Below are 16652 nucleotides of genomic sequence, written 5' to 3' on the forward strand. Positions count from 1 at the left end.
ATGCTGTAAAATAACTTAAAATAACATCAATGAAGTATTAATGAAATGTTGGGTACTTGCTGATTTGTGTACCTTTTGGCGTTTAATCAACTCTTATACTTAACATTTTAAACTGTAAGTTTTTGTTAAGGAGATTATTGTACCTTTTAGATAGATTTTCCTTTTTGTATGTTTTGCAAAGTTACAGATCTGCTTTACAGATTTTATTAAAATTGGGTATAATAAATTTTAATTTCATCATTATAACCTGAAAAGGTGTTAAGTCGGGACCGTAACTACCTCTGGACAGATCTTTTTAAAGAATGATAATAGTTGCGGTCCCCAAACCATCCTCAATAACAATTTTTATAAGAAAGCGTTTTGAATAAAATAGGAAGGTAATTTGTACTTAAATAGCAAAATTAAACTGCGATATCAGTACTTCCTTTTATGAGGAGTAAGAAAAATAAACTGCGATTACAGTACTACTCGCTAAAAAGGCAAAGAGGCAAAGATTTTGAATCGAACGACAATTCATTGATGTAAATTTCACTCATTGATAATTTTAACGATTGCAGTACTTCCTCTTAGTAGGTGTAAGAGCATGATGGCACTACACAGCCATGTATAAATGCTTTAACCACTTCTTGCTAAATTTTATCGAAATCGGACTAAGCGTTTTAGAAATATTGGTAATAATAGTTTTAGAAAGGGCCTTACTTGGGTGGGGCAAAATCCCCCCCTTATGAGGCACAGCGTCGAGACTTTTAAAGTGCATAAGAGCAGATCGTCGCTTTAATGTTACGTAGGGGAGCCCTAACCCTGTCATCCTACCAAATTTTATCAAAATCGGGCTAAGATTTACAGAGTAATTAATGATAATAATTTTGGAGGGGCCTTACATAAAGGAGGCTAACTCCTCTCCCATTCGATGTAAGTAGATATAAATTGGGGATCCTGGACCAGGGGCAAAAGAGCCAGGACCCCCAGCCGCCTCCTGTCTACATTATCCTTACCCCCTCCCTAAACATTATGTAGTTCCCCCCACCACCCGACCCCAAGACAGGGCAAATGAGCCAAGTAGATGTCAAATTAGTGAGAAATAAAAAATTATTTTTTACCTGGTGTTTTCGATCCGATGACTCTGTGCACCAAAAGCCGACGCTTTACCATCCTTGACCATAGTGGTAGTCTTGCGTATGAATAGAAAATATGTGAATCTTATGCCGCCGCTCGGTGTTGGTTTTTTGTCCCGCCAGGGTTATTGCTCCAGCTGTTGGACCGGTCAATTTCTTTGTGTAGTTGCTGGACATGTTATCGCAGGCTCCGGCAGGTGGGCGCGCTGCTGGGGCAGGTTTTTAACTGTCAAAGTTTCCGCCAGTGGAAGGGGTTATGCTCCGGCTGCTGCAATCATGTTGGACCAGTCAATTCCTTTGTCTGTGTAGTTTCCGAACATGTTATGGCAGGCTCCGGCAGGTGTTCGCGCTGCTGGGACAGGTTTTTAAATGTCGCGTGGCTGCAGCAGGGTTATTGCACCGGTTTACCGACGTATATATATTTATGATATTTATTTAACATAGTGTGGTTCTCTTTTTTAAAGAGTAATTTGATTTGAATCTTACGGCCGTCATGTGGCGCGGCGGTAGTTAGCTAAAAAATCGGTAGTGGGGGATTATATATTCATATAGGTAAGAAATCACCTTGCTATGCTATTCAGCGAAGCGATTTCAGCGACCCCCACTCCTTTACCAACAAAGTTTAAACTTAAATGTCCACAATAAGGCGTATTCCACTCCTGATACCTCTGACGATTGTAGGTAATTTAACAGTTTTTGAAATAGCGTAAAAGCTCTAATGGCGGTCTAAGATTTCCAAATGGATCAAAATAGGTGATTTCATTACCTTTTTTACTATACGCAACCCAATGAGTACCGCTGTTTCTAATTGAATCTAAATTCACAATAGCGCATTCATTCACTTTAATATCCTTTGGTATGGTGTCGCGCATATATACACCTCTAAAATGAGGAATGTCTTTGGCAAATTTTAACAAATCTATATTTGTGAGTGTTCTGTCGGGCGGAAGCAGTCATTCTCCTTTATTAACTAAACCATAACCAGTTTTGTAGGGTTTGAGAAAAAATCTACTGCCAACATGCTGCTCTTCCATTTTCCTATTATGTCTTCTCATTTCCTCCAAACGATCTCTCGCCTCTTGAGTATTCTTGACTGCTTTAGCTATTGCTGTAGCACCTCCAGCTAAACTTCCTAGCGCACAAAGTCCTGCAAATAAAGGCACTAAAAATGGTAGAATACCACCGGTTCTAGGCACTGGTAACACTCTTGGAATTTTCCTTATTTTAGTTTTATTTTTAATGTAACGTTTAGCCTTTCTCAGCGCTTTCTTTGAACCATCACTAATGGACAATAGCGGTGAAGTTATACGAGCTGCATTTATCACATCTTTAACGGAAACACCTTTACGACGTTTCCCACCACCACCACCTAATTTCACTTTGGCTTTCATAACGTTTGTATCAGCCCAGGCTGCTGCTTTCTCGCCCAAAGATGCGTCACTAGCACTTGTTCTTTGCCAAGCCTTTTCCGCAAGTATACGATCAGCTGTATGTCTTACCTCTAGATCCTTATTTTCAGAGTACGCAATATCGCGTTCTCTGCAAGCTTCGTCTAAAGGATTGATTCCTCTATCACCTCGTGATAATCTCTTTTTAAGTTTAGTTCCGGGACCACAATAATTATAACCGGGAATGTGTGCTTCAAATGGTAGTTTGTCAATCACTGAGTTTATAAGTCCTCTCCCGAAGGTTTTCTTTCTCATTATGATAAAAGTGTTTGCCACGTGAGCGTTTATACATATATAAATATATATATATAGAGTGAGAGAGAGAGAGAGAGAGAGTTAGTCATGCGTCTAGAGAAACAAACTGAACGATTACCAATTTATAATCTTCTACCTGATGTTGAGAACTTGGCCAGTCGTCATGGTGTCCTCTTGCCGAATAGTATAAGAGCATTGATCTGTGTAACATCTGGTTCGGGTAAAACCAACCTAATCACCTGTTTAATTCTACAACCAAATGGATTGAAATTTGAAAATATTTACGTATGTAGCAGATCGTTACAACAGGAAAAGTATTTATACTTGGAAGAGGTTTGTAAACGGGTGCCGGAAGTGGGGTTTTCCACAGTAAACGATACTAACCAGGTGCCCATGCCTGAAGAGGCTAAAAAAAACTCCATTATTATTTTCGACGACATTGCTATGGATCAGCAGGATGTTATTAGACAGTATTTCAGTATGAGTCGGCACAGATCCATTGATTGTTTCTACTTGACACAGAGTTATGCTCGAATACCAAAACATCTAATACGTGACAATGCCAATTTTATTATGCTATTCAAACAGGATGATTTAAATTTAAGACATGTCTATAGCGATCGTATAAGTTCGCCGGATATTTCCTTTGAAAAATTCAAACAAATATGTCACGCCTGTTGGGATGAGCCTCACGGGTTTGTAGCCATTGATAAGACAAGAGATGTAAACAAGGGAAGATTTCGGAAAGGATTAGATACATTTATCTATATATACGTAGAGTGATTGCAACAACCTCTTCATCAGTACCAGTCATGGACCCTAAACTTACTAAACAACTTATTCAAACTTCTCATATACTGCGTAATAAATTTAAAAGTATGAAACGTGGTTTGCCGTTATCTCAGGAGAAGTTGGAAACCAGTTTTCGACCTATTACTGCACCGCTTCAGGAATTAGTTAAAAAGAAGAGGAAGAAGGAGGTGGAGGCAATGGTTAAAGTGGAACCTGTTAAGAAAGAGGAGGAGGAGGAGGAGGAAACGCCTCTAAAACATGATTCTCTATTGCTGCAAGAGTTGAAAGGAGAGGAAGATATTGGTCCTCTACTTAAACCATACGTATTTAAATCCATCACTTCTGCTCATACGGCGGCGGTGGCGTCGGATTTAGATGATAGTTACGGCATTCGTATATTACCAACCGGTGGAATGTTCATTGGAAATGTAAATGTTACCATAAATAGAAATGATCTTGCGATAAAAAATAAATTGTTTGAGGGGACACCAGGTTTATATCAGTTATTATTCCTTAAAAAACCCACATCATATACGGAAAACGATTTACAAGTTTATAAAAATATTCTAGAATTGAACAACAGTTTAGTGAGGAAAAACAGATGAGTGGTAGTAAAGAATGGAAGTATAAAAATATAGTTAGACCTTTTTTCCATCCAGGAGAAAGAGGAGCTGAGGAGGTTGTTACCACAGGCTTCGCCGCCGCCACCACACAAGCCATATCAATTTAGATCGGTGAAGAAAAAGACAGGTATGGGAATGTGGGAAGGTCAAAGTATCTACGAATATTGGGACGATCCAAACGAGTTAGTCGCAAGATTACAGATTCTGTTTGCCTCTAAACTGGCAGGTCATAGCGGACATGAAAATGAAATAGAATCTATTATAGAGGAGTTGGGAGAAGCTAATATAATCTACTAAAACTATGGAAATGTCATTAGTTTTGCCTGCACAGGTCACATGTCTACAATAGATAAATTTGGCAGACCGTGGTCGCAGAGTCCATTACACGTTGATAGGAAGGAGGAGGAGTACGTTGACTTTAAACATAAAAGACTCACTGGAATAGACGATCCGGTGGACATTTATGACGCAGTTAATAAAAGGCATCTTCAAAACTATTAAGTAAAACTGGTTGATTTAGAGGAATATATGAGAGTATATGTTACAAAATTAGTAAATGATAGAGAAGATCTGTCATAAAATCATACCTGTTGATGTTTACGATCAATCTCGACTACAGTCAACAACCACCTTTGTAAATCGTATATTTGAAGTTATGAACAAATAAATCTATTGCCGCCGCATACACCTGTTACAGCCTTTCTGTTGAAAAAAGTTCTAGAAACGTGAGGCAAACATCAAAGAGGAATAGTTGATGAACTTCACAAACCATCACGAGTGCATTATCCTAGACGACAAACTATTTTAACAGGATTAGATGATCTATGGCAAATGGATCTCATCGAATTCCTACCTTACGCGCGTGAAAATAAGGGTTTCAAGTATATATTGACAGTGATTGATTGTTTTTCCAAGTTTGCCTGGGTAGAGCCGGTAAAGTCCAAAGGAGGAAAGGATATTGTAAAAGCTTTGGAACATATTATTAGCAGTAGTGGACGCATTCCAGAGAATATTCAAACAGATAATGGCAAGGAATTCTACAATGCTCATTTTAAGCAGCTTATGAAATCATATCAAATTAATCACTACAGTACATTTAGCAAAATTAAATGTGCCATTGTTGAACGATTTAATAGAACATTTAAAGGATTAATGTATTGTTTATTCAGCCTCCAAGGTAGTTACAAATATATTGGTCATTTATCTCGTCTAATAGACAAGTATAACAATGCAGTTGATCGTACCATAGGAATGAAACCTTCAGAAGTGAATCAGAGTAACGCGCATGAGATATTGATGATGAAGAGGAAGAGGCAAAGAGGTGAACCACGTTTTAAGGAAGGAGATTATGTTCGCACTTCCAAAAATAGAAACGTATTCTCCAGAGGTTTTACACCAAATTGGTCAGCTGAAATATTTAAAGTTGTAGCTGTACGCAGGACAATTCCTTACACTTATCTTTTAGAAGATATGTCCAAACAACCTATACAAGGAGCATTTTATTCGCAGGAATTACAGAAAACTAAATTCAAAGATGTATATCTTGTGGAGAAGATATTGCGTAGAAAACATGATAAGGTGTACGTGAAATGGTGGGGGTTCTCCAAACCATTTTGGATAAATGCAAAGGATTTAGACAACTAAAACTAGATTTTCGCCTTCATTTTTTCGTTACCTTTCGTACAGTTAACATCATCATGGAACCTGTAGTGTATCATCTCACACCCCTTATACGGCCGATTCAGACAGGATTTAGACAACATCAAAGTATATCTTGGAGATTTCGATAAGGTTGCTTTACTTGTGAAAGTTGAGTCAGCCATTAAAGACCTGGAGGAAATAGCCAAGGAATGTAAACAAAGGAGTACAACTGATGGAGGTCACTACGCGAATTGTGTCTGGGCAACTGAAGGTTGTGAATGTTGGTTTGTAATGAATGTGAGCAACACTGTATTAAGGTGTTGGCGCCTTTTTATATTACTTCTATGTGTGTGCTTCTAATGGCGTCTTATGAAAAATATATGACTCGTGGTTTCCACATTTGTGTTTACTTTCATCAATCCTTTTTATATTCTAACAGGTTATGGGCCCAGGCCGCCCTGTTCAGTTACTCTTAAAAGGTGTTAATGTTTAAGTGGTGTTTATAATTATAAACAGTAGTGATTATTGTATTTAAAAACTAGTATACAGTGTTTTTTTTATAAAAATATGGCAGGACCCTCTAGTGTGTCATTCTCTATCCAAAAATTAAAGGGAAGAGAAAATTATACCCACTGGAAGTTCCAGATGGCCAATTACTTGAAACATGAAGAATTGTGGAAATGTATAATAGACTTCACGGAAAGTGATAAAATATCTGAAGAAAATCGGATAAGAATGGAAGAAAAAGCTCTTTCAAAAATTAACTTGATGGTTGAGATGAGTGTTGTACCCCATCTATTAAAGTGTAAAACATCAAAAGAAGCTTGGCATACTTTAGAAGCTGTTTACGAAGACAAGGGATTAAATAGAAGGTTGTCACTATTACGTAAGTTATGTTCAATTAGATTTAATAAATTCAAATCAATGGAAGATTACATAAATGATATAATGTATTTATCTGAACAATTATCATCAATGCAGCAGCCGCTTGATGATGAATTTCTTGGTGCAATTATGCTTCAAGGTTTACCTGAGGAATATGAACCCATGATTATGGCTTTGGAATCATCTGGTCAGAAAGTAACGAGTGATTTCGTAAAAACGAAATTGTTACAAGATATTAAATGTGAAAAATATTCAAGTTGCAATAATAATGCCTTAATTTCTGAACAAAATTGTGGTTATATAAAACCAAATAATTCTAAGAACAATTCTAATAAAATTCAGTGTAGGAATTGTGGTAGATTTGGTCATGTAAAATACAATTGTCCAATTGATATTTCCACATCACACAACAACAAAGGAAAAAGTACAATTTTTTATTTTAAGGATAAAAAGAGGCAATTTTCTTCAAAAGAAGGTGAAAAGAAAAAGTCTATGCTATCTATGGCCCTTGGTACATGTAGGGCGAATAAAACTAGTTGGATTATAGACTCAGGAGCTTCAGCACATATGACTCGTAACAAGAAATGGATGGTGGACTATGTTGAAAGTGATAGTCAAAATATAACTCTAGCAGATGGCAGAAATATTAAGGGATTTGGCACAGGTACTGTACCAATAAATTCAGAGAATATTAATAAGATTTCGAATGTACTGTAGGTCCCTAATTTAGCCACAAATTTAATATCTGTCAATAAAGTCGTTAATCAAGGAATGACTGTAGTGTTTGGAGAAAATAAATGTTGTATTTACAACAATTGTGAAATAACTGGTGATCCTCTGATCACAGCTTCTAAAAGAAATGGTGTCTATCATCTAGATGTGGAATACGCCCACAATATTAATGAACATATTAATATATCGTCCTCTGAATTAAACATGGACCAAATGTTATGGCATCGTCGTTTAGGACACCTTAATCGAATTAGTATGAACCTGTTGAAAAATAAATTAGCGGAAGGAGTAAATTATGATGAAGATACAATAAGAAAATGTGAATCTTGTATCGAAGGAAAAATGATTCAAATCCCTTTCCCAAAATCATCAAAGAGGGCAAAGGAAAAGTTGGAATTGATACACATGGATGTCTGTGGACCATTTTCTATACCTTCTTTTAGTAAAATAAAAAAAGGTATTTTCTTACTATGATAGATGATTACTCCAGAAAAGTATTCGTAAGATTTCTTACTAGGAAAAGTGAAGTAAAAGAAAATTTTGAAGAATTTATGAAACAAGTAGAAAATGAAACTAATCTGAAAATTAAAAGGATCCGCACTGATAATGGAGGTGAATTTATAAGTAATGATCTAAAAAGCGTACTTAAGAATTCAGGAATCAAACATGAATTGAGCATACCGTACACCCCTCAATAAAATGGAGTAGCGGAAAGGTATAATAGAACCATTATGGAAAGAGTGAGAAGCATGATGTCTGATTCAAAATGTGAAAAGAGGATGTGGGCAGAGGCAGTTAATACAGCTGTTTATCTAATAAATAGGTCTCCTAGTAAAAAGAATTCCTGGAAAAACGCCAGAAGAATTATGGACAGGCGAGAAAATGAAATTGCATCATTTGAGAGTATTTGGTTGTCCAGCGTACGCAAGAGTACCCAAAGATAAGAGGGATAAACTCGAAGCAACTAGCAAACTTTGCATATTTGTAGGTTACTGTGAACAAAGTAAAGCCTATAGACTCCTAGATTACACTGATCCTTCAAATGTAATTTATGCTAGAGATGTTATTTTTTGGAGGACCAAAGTTTTTCTGAATTAAAATTGAAAAACCAACCTTCTACAGAGTTGGTTGATATGGATGTGAAAGAAGGCGTCCCAATAGAAGGGAATATTCTTCCTGAAATGGTGGTGGAGTCAGAACCATCTTCGGAAAATGAAGAAGTGTTGGAAGATATTAGTAGCAGACGGTACCCATTGAGAATAAGAACACCGAAGCAGCTACAAGACTTCGTAGTCTACAATGTGGCTACAAATGAAGAAGATAAGTGTCCAGTGACAGTGAGTGAAGCTTTAAGTGATGAAAGGTGGAAAAGTGCAATGTGTAAAGAGTACCAAGCATTGGTGAAAAATAATGTTTGGCGTTTAGTGGATAAACCCAAAAATAAAAATATAATTCCGTGTAAATGGGTATTTACATTAAAAGATACAACTGGAGAGAGATTGTATAAGGCAAGATTAGTTGCTAAAGGGTTTTCTCAAATTCATGCATTGACTATGATGAAACTTACTCTCCAGTTGTAAGATATTCAACTATAAGGTTGCTTTTTGCATTAGCTGTTGACATGGGTCTAAAGGTAGAGCACTTAGATGTACCAACTGCATTTTTAAATAGTAGTTTAAAAGAAGAAATATATATGGCTCAACCAGAAGGTTTTATATCAGCAACACATAAAAATAAAGTATGTTTGCTGAATAAAGCAATATATGGCTTAAAGCAATCTTCAAGGTTGTGGAATAAAATTGTGGGAGAGTTTTTGAGCAGTTTAGGCTATAAAAATTCTAGTTATGAAGAATGTATTTATTTCAAAAAGAAAAATGATTCATTAACAATAATTGCAATTTATGTAGACGATTTTTTGATAATGTCAAATGATAATGTAGAGAAAGATAAATTAAAGAAAGAATTAACAGAAAAATTTAAAATTAAAGAATTAGAAGAAGCTAAACATGTATTAGGGTTAACTGTTAATCAATGTAAAGATGTAACTTATATTAATCAAAAGGAATATATAAATAGATTAATAAATAAATTTGGAATGAATGATGCGAAATGTGTTTCAACACCTATTGAAGCTAAGTTAAAGTTGGTTAAGCAAAATGTAGTTAATGAAAGGTTACCCTATCAAGAATTAATAGGTTCACTTATGTTTTTGGCAATTAATTCAAGGCCTGACATATCCTTTGCTGTAAATTATCTAAGCCAATTCAATAATTGTTATGATGTAGAACATTTCAAACATGCAAAAAGAATTTTGCGCTATCTGAAAGGAACCATTGATTTAAACTTAACATATAGAAAAATTGAAAATAATTGTTTACATGGTTTTGTAGTTGCTGATTGGAGCAATGATATCAATGATAGGGAGTCTTATTCAGGTTTTGTTTTTAAATTAAGTGGTGGTCCTATAAGTTGGGAAGCTAAAAAACAACATTGCGTTAGTCTGTCAAGTACAGAAGCTGAATATATTGCGTTATCTGAAAGTAGTAAAGAAGCTATATTTTTACAAGGTCTATTAAGTGAAATTTATCAAAGTATAGACTCTATTATATTGTATAATGATAACCAGAGCGCACAAAAATTAATTGTAAATCCGAAATTTCATAATTGGACCAAGCATATAGACACAAGAATACATTTTATTAGGGATTTGGTTTACAAAAAGAGGATAATTGTAGAGTATATGCCTTCAAATGTAATGGAAGCTGATATATTCACAAAGGGGTTGCATTACCCTAAACATAAATTTTGTTTAGGCAAACTTGGTATTGTATAAGTTTTTTTTATCTAAATGATCATTGTTTTTTTTTTTTTGGTTCAGTTGTCTCATACCATTAAGGGGGAGTGTTGGTTTGTAATGAATGTGAGCAACACTGTATTAAGAAGGTGTTGGCGCCTTTTTATTACTTCTATGTGTGTGCTTCTAATGGCGTCTTATGAAAAATATATGACTCGTGGTTTCCACATTTGTGTTTACTTTCATCAACCCTTTTTATATTCTAACAGTGAAGAGGGGCCAGATACATGCATTTGTAGTTATGCAGCTATTTTGGAACATGAAATTTCGCAAGCATTCAAAATTTTGTATGGTTAAATAAAGCTTTTTTTTCTCTCTCTTAATTGTCTTCTATTTATATTGATCCTTCAGTGTTTCCTCATTCATTTGTAAACTACGCAGCATACGGTCAACATGATAAGGTACTTAATTCTTACGTTTTGTTTACCTTACGTAATATCCTACACAACTCTACGATTAATTATCTACAAAAATATGGTTATTTGAATCATATTTGAACAACTCTACGATTAATTATCTACAAAAATATGGTTATTTGAATCAAGATGATAGTTCTTTAACAGCGGCTAGCAGCGCTTTAAAACTATTCCAGACTATACACTCTCTACCGGCTGATGGGCAGGAGAATGAAGAAACAATGCGTTTTATGAATAGATCTAGATGCGGTGTTGAAGATAATTTCACCCCCTTTATGGTCGATAGTAGTAAATATAAATGGGGTGGACAAAATTTAACTTGGACAATTTATCCTGTTAAATATTTTGTAGTAGCAGAGAAAGCCTTTTCTCTCTGGTCAAAACATTCTGGAATAGGTATTCACCATGATCAACATAAACCAAACATAACAATTTCCTTTGCCAGTAGGAAACATCTTTGCACTACAAATAGATGGAATTTTTGTTTTAAAGATTTTGATGGACTTGGCGGTGTCTTAGCACATGCTGAGTTTCCCAGTGAAGATCGAGAACAAGTGGAGATACATGTAGATGAAAATGAACATTGGAATGGTGCCCTGATGATACCTGCTGATGACGAGCTATCCTTATACTCAGTTTTGATTCATGAGATTGGACACGCTTTGGGCTTACAACAAACATCGCATAAGAATTCCATAATGTATCCATACTATTACATCCCAGGTTTTATCAAACACATTGACGACATTGATCTTCAAACTCCAGAAATTGATGCTATACAATTGTTGTATGGAGAGAAGTTACAAAACCTACAACGACGACGACGACGCCTAAACCAATACCTCCTTTTCAACCGCTACTAGCCAATATTTGTCAATTTAAAAATGTAATTGACAATTTTCTGGTAATAAATAAACGAATTTATTTCTTCTACAGACGATTAGTATGGAGTATACCTCTGCAAACGTATGTTATATATGATAGTTTTTTTGTAAATGAAATAAACGAATGTGATGATTTGAAGGGTGAATATGTGGGAGATATATCAAATGTTTTTCCCGGTATACCACGTAACGTTTCCACCGCTTTTAAAGGTATAGATGGTTGTTTATATTTTAAAGCAAACGATCTTTTCTATATATACAATGAATTTCTAGAATCCTCCGTTGGCACTCTAAACAATCCATTATCATTATTCGATATTGAATGTAATGAACGGGATAATATAATAAATGATATACATGGACTTGTCAAGAAATTATGGTATAAGCAAAGTACAAAAGTTACCACCACCGCCGCCGCCGCCGCCACCACCACTACTGTGGAGGAAATTTATGACAGCCTAAACATTTAATATATAAGTAGGGGTTAAACAATTTCGGTTCAGTTTTGCCACAACCTCCACACCATGAGCTACCTAAATTGTAAGAATTTTTTTACGAGTATTTTTTTTTTTTTTTAATTGCACTTCTCTTTTAGTATCTAGATGTCCGATTATTTACACACACATTGTTAGGACTGGTTCGTTGGCAGACCATATTAAGGAATGTTCAAAGATGAACCCAGAGATAAGGCAATGTCAAGGATGTAAAGTATTTTGGGCACAGTCGCAAATACTTTCATTTCATAAGTCCAAATGTGTAAAGTATTTAATGTTGAAGAAAGTAATAAAAAACAGATGTAAAAGATTAAGTATATAATCTTTTTTTTTCAAGATTTTTTTTTTTTTATTTCCTTATCCTTGACGGGGGTTAAGTAGGGGGGAAAAACACACATGAATTTTTAATTCTCTTTATTCTCCTCAGGATTATATTCTAGCGTACAAAGCTTATAGATTCTACTTAAATAATTAAACTGATCTTGTAAACAATTATACATTGCCAACAGTTGAAAATATTCATTTCTTAACAGAGATAATTTAGGAGGCTCTAAATTCAAAAATGTATCCATCCATATAGGTTTGGCCGTAAATGTAATCACCTTATGCACACCATTCTTCTCCAAAGTCATTGTCGAATATTACAATCTAATTTCCTCCTCCTCTACCTTTTTTTCTTAAAAAAAATCTTCACATATTCCACGCTTGTCCTGGCTAATGTAAATCACCTCAGCCTTCCGTCCTTTCAACGCAGCAATAGGAATATCATCTTCAGATAGACCGGAAATGATTCTCTTACTATTACTATTGTTGATGGCAAAACTGGTGCACAATTGAAGTCCATACTCTTTATTAGACATGTTGGTAACTAAAGGTAGATATATTAAAAACTTGAATATATAATCCCCCACCACAACCGATTTCTTATCTAACTACAACCGCACCACATTTAAGGTAGGTAAGTCTTTGGTAGGTAGTAAAACAAATTGTAGACATTACTCTTTGCATAATGTGCAATACAGCTGTCCAGTTGGTAAAGGAGTGGGGGTCGCTGAAATCGCTTCGCTGAATAGCATAGCAAGGTGATTTCTTACCTATATGAATATATAATCCCCCACTACCGATTTTTTAGCTAACTATCGCCGCACCACATGACGGCCGTAAGATTCAAATCAAATTACTCTTTAAAAAAGAGAACCACACTATGTTAAATAAATATCATAAATATATATACGTCGGTAAACCGGTGCAATAACCCTGCTGCAGCCACGCGACATTTAAAAACCTGTCCCAGCAGTGCGAACACCTGCCGGAGCCTGCCATAACATGTTCGGCGACTACACAGACAAAGGAATTGACCGGTCCAACATGATTGCAGCAGCCGGAGCAATAACCCCTTCCACTGGCGGTAACCTTGACAGTTAAAAACCTGCCCCAGCAGCGCGCCCACCTGCCAGAGCCTGCGATAACATGTCCAGCAACTACACAAAGAAATTGACCGGTCCAACAGCCGGAGCAATAACCCTGGCGGGACAAAAAACCAACACCGAGCGGCGGAATAAGATTCACATATTTTCTATTCATACACAAGACTACCACTATGGTCAAGGATGGTAAAGCGTCGGCTTTTGGTGCACAGAGTCGTCGGATCGAAAACACCAGGTAAAAAATAATTTTTTATTTCTCACTAATTTGACATCTACTTGGCTCATTTGCCCTGTCTTGGGGTCAGGTGGTGGGGGAACTACATAATGTTTAGGGAGAAGGGTAAGCATAATGTAGACAGAAGGCGGCTGGGGGGCCTGGCTCATTTGCCCCTGGTCCAGGATCCCCTGGTCGAGACCTCCAAAAGGCACATCTACATGAAATTCCGACACGAATGACACCTCAGTCATCAAAAACGGTTCACGCGTTTAGGCGCTACGTTCTTTACAAAAAGGTAACAACAACAACAACAACAACAACAAGAAAAACAAGCTCTTACAATTGTTAAGGGGAAGTATAGCAATCGTTTCTAGGTACCGACCAATATTTCTAAAACGCTGAGTCCGATTTTGATAAAAATTAGCAAGAAGTTGTTAAAGCTCCTCTACGTGGCTGTGAAGTGCCATCATGCTCTTACTCCTACTAAGAGGAAGTACTGCAATCGTTGTTACCATGTAACAGCTTTTCCATAAGAAAATCATTTTTACAGTATGATTGTAATTATCTCTGGATTTTGTGCGTTTTAGTTAGTGAGGGTCAGGTAAAATTGGGGAGTAAGAAAATAAGCCTAGGAAATTTAAGAGAAATAAAGAATGTGTTAATGGAATTATACTTGAAGAGCACATGGTGGTGTGAAGAGGGCAGCGGAAAAAGACAAGCGACGCGAGCAACATATGGGAGAGACTGAGGCGATCGGGAAAAAACATTACGAGTTGGGAATTGGATGCTGTACCGTTTGGGTTTAGTCCCAACACAAATGGGAAGATAAAGAAATCACCCAGGTGGAATTTGGCTAATCCAGGGTATTCCGCAAGCGAAGAATCTCTACTTCTCGCAAGGGAGCGGGACGGAATAGCGCCTGAGCTGTGGTGACCTTCTAATAAGAAGACTGAAGAGAAGTGCCGACGGATATCAAAACCAGGCCTGGGGTTGATATAGGTGAGACAATTTTGTTAAGAGTGGGACTAGTTCTCGTATTGTATTAATGACAATTTCTTTTCATAACGTTATCAATCATGTTCGCTTCTTATTTTGTTTCCCTAAATTTAGCATTAAGTAGGGTTTGTTTTTGTGTTTCTTTGTAAAGAGAATTTTTGGTTTTGTGAACAATAAGTATTTTCTTAACCCTGAATCTTTTATTTGAACCTCTCCTAGCAACAACAGCACATGTATATGGAATTTAAATATTTAGTAGAATATTAGTGTGGCTGCCTGGTTCGAGTATCGGCCTATAGAGTCGCGCAACGCAGGTTCGCTACCCGAGGAGCTGTTACTAGGTAACAATTTTTTTAATTCCAATTTTACTTATTTATTTTTTTTATTTTTATTTTCCCTTATTATTATTGGGCTTATTATTAGTCATAATATTTGCTCTTCCTTATCTTCCCTTTCGTTTCCTTACCCACCCCGTCTCCACTGAGCTTGCCTTGCCCAGAGGTATTTGCAGAGGGTGACGTACTATTTGGCGCCCAACGTGGGGCCCGACAAAACAAATAATAAAAGAAATTCCAGACCCAATTACCACCCCGATATGCAAGCTACCGTCTCCATGGCTACTAGGAATGACGTACCACATGCTTCGCGAAGGGACCCGAAGTTATACAAGTGGGGCCTGACTTTCTCAGGTGAAGAGACAGGATGCACCTTGGCCAACTTTTTGGAAGACGTCGATATGCGGATGGTCTCACGAAGTGTATCGCAGGAAGAGGTTTTTCGAGGGTTTGATGATTTGTTAACAGGTATGGCAAAAATATGGTTCAGAGCGAAGGGGCGAGAATTTTCGTCGTGGCAAGAGTTGGTGCACGGATTAAAGAAAACATTTCAGGATCCTGACTATGACGACCGGCTCATGGAAGAAATACGCAGACGAACCCAGGGGTCTGACGAGACGCCGTCGTTGTTCATAGCCAAAATGGCAAGTCTATTTAATCGGTTGAGCACTCCTCTGACAGAAGAACAAAAGCTGAGAATACTGGAGAAAAATATTAAGAGAGATCATCTACCTCACCTCGCGCAGGCTAGCTATTCATCGGTGAAGGAATTGGAATCAGTTCTCTGCAATCTTGAGGTATGGACCCAGAGAGCGGCAAGATATAGAGAGCCGCCTGTTAAAGGCCTACTTGAACCCACAATTGGTTATCGAACCAGGAAACCGCTACCCCAGGTGTCAGCTATTCGAGAAACCGGAACTCTGGAGGTACCAGGTAGAAAAACGTCGACATACCGAGGCCCCGTTTGTTGGAATTGTGGGCAGATAGGGCACTTGGCAAGAACATGTAGCCGTCCGAGGACACAATTTTGTGGAAGGTGTGGGCTTCAAAAAGTCAGCACACAACGATGTACTCGCTGCGGGCCAAAACAGAATGAAGCGGGAAACGGACCAAAGGGGTCGGCACAGACCACCTCAGAACACAGCCGCCCAAGATTAGCCAGGGAAGATACAGAATGGTTGGAGTGGGTGGAGGTGGTCAGGAATATGTTCTGTTACGGAATATCACATAGACTAACCAAGCCAAACCTTGAAGATAGAAGGCCTTTTCTTCAAGTGAGATTGTTGGCTATCTCAGTTTGTGGATTACTCGACTCGGGGTCAACGAGAACAGTAATCAACGACAGGTTGTGGAAAAGACTAGCACCCTTAGGAATCAACCTACAGCCGTCGGAGAACCAACTGATAACCCTAGCAAATGGAAGGACTTGCTCTGTAGAAGGCGTTGCAGTAGTGCCTTTCGAACTGAATGAGCAAGTAAAGATTTTGAGTGTTTTGGTTGTACCATCACTGAATGTAGAATTGATACTTGGAATTGAC

This window comes from Rhodnius prolixus, unplaced genomic scaffold (assembly GCF_049639745.1).
Source record: "Rhodnius prolixus isolate KJV_2025 unplaced genomic scaffold, Rpr scaffold_34, whole genome shotgun sequence".
NCBI classification, from domain to species: domain Eukaryota; kingdom Metazoa; phylum Arthropoda; class Insecta; order Hemiptera; family Reduviidae; genus Rhodnius; species Rhodnius prolixus.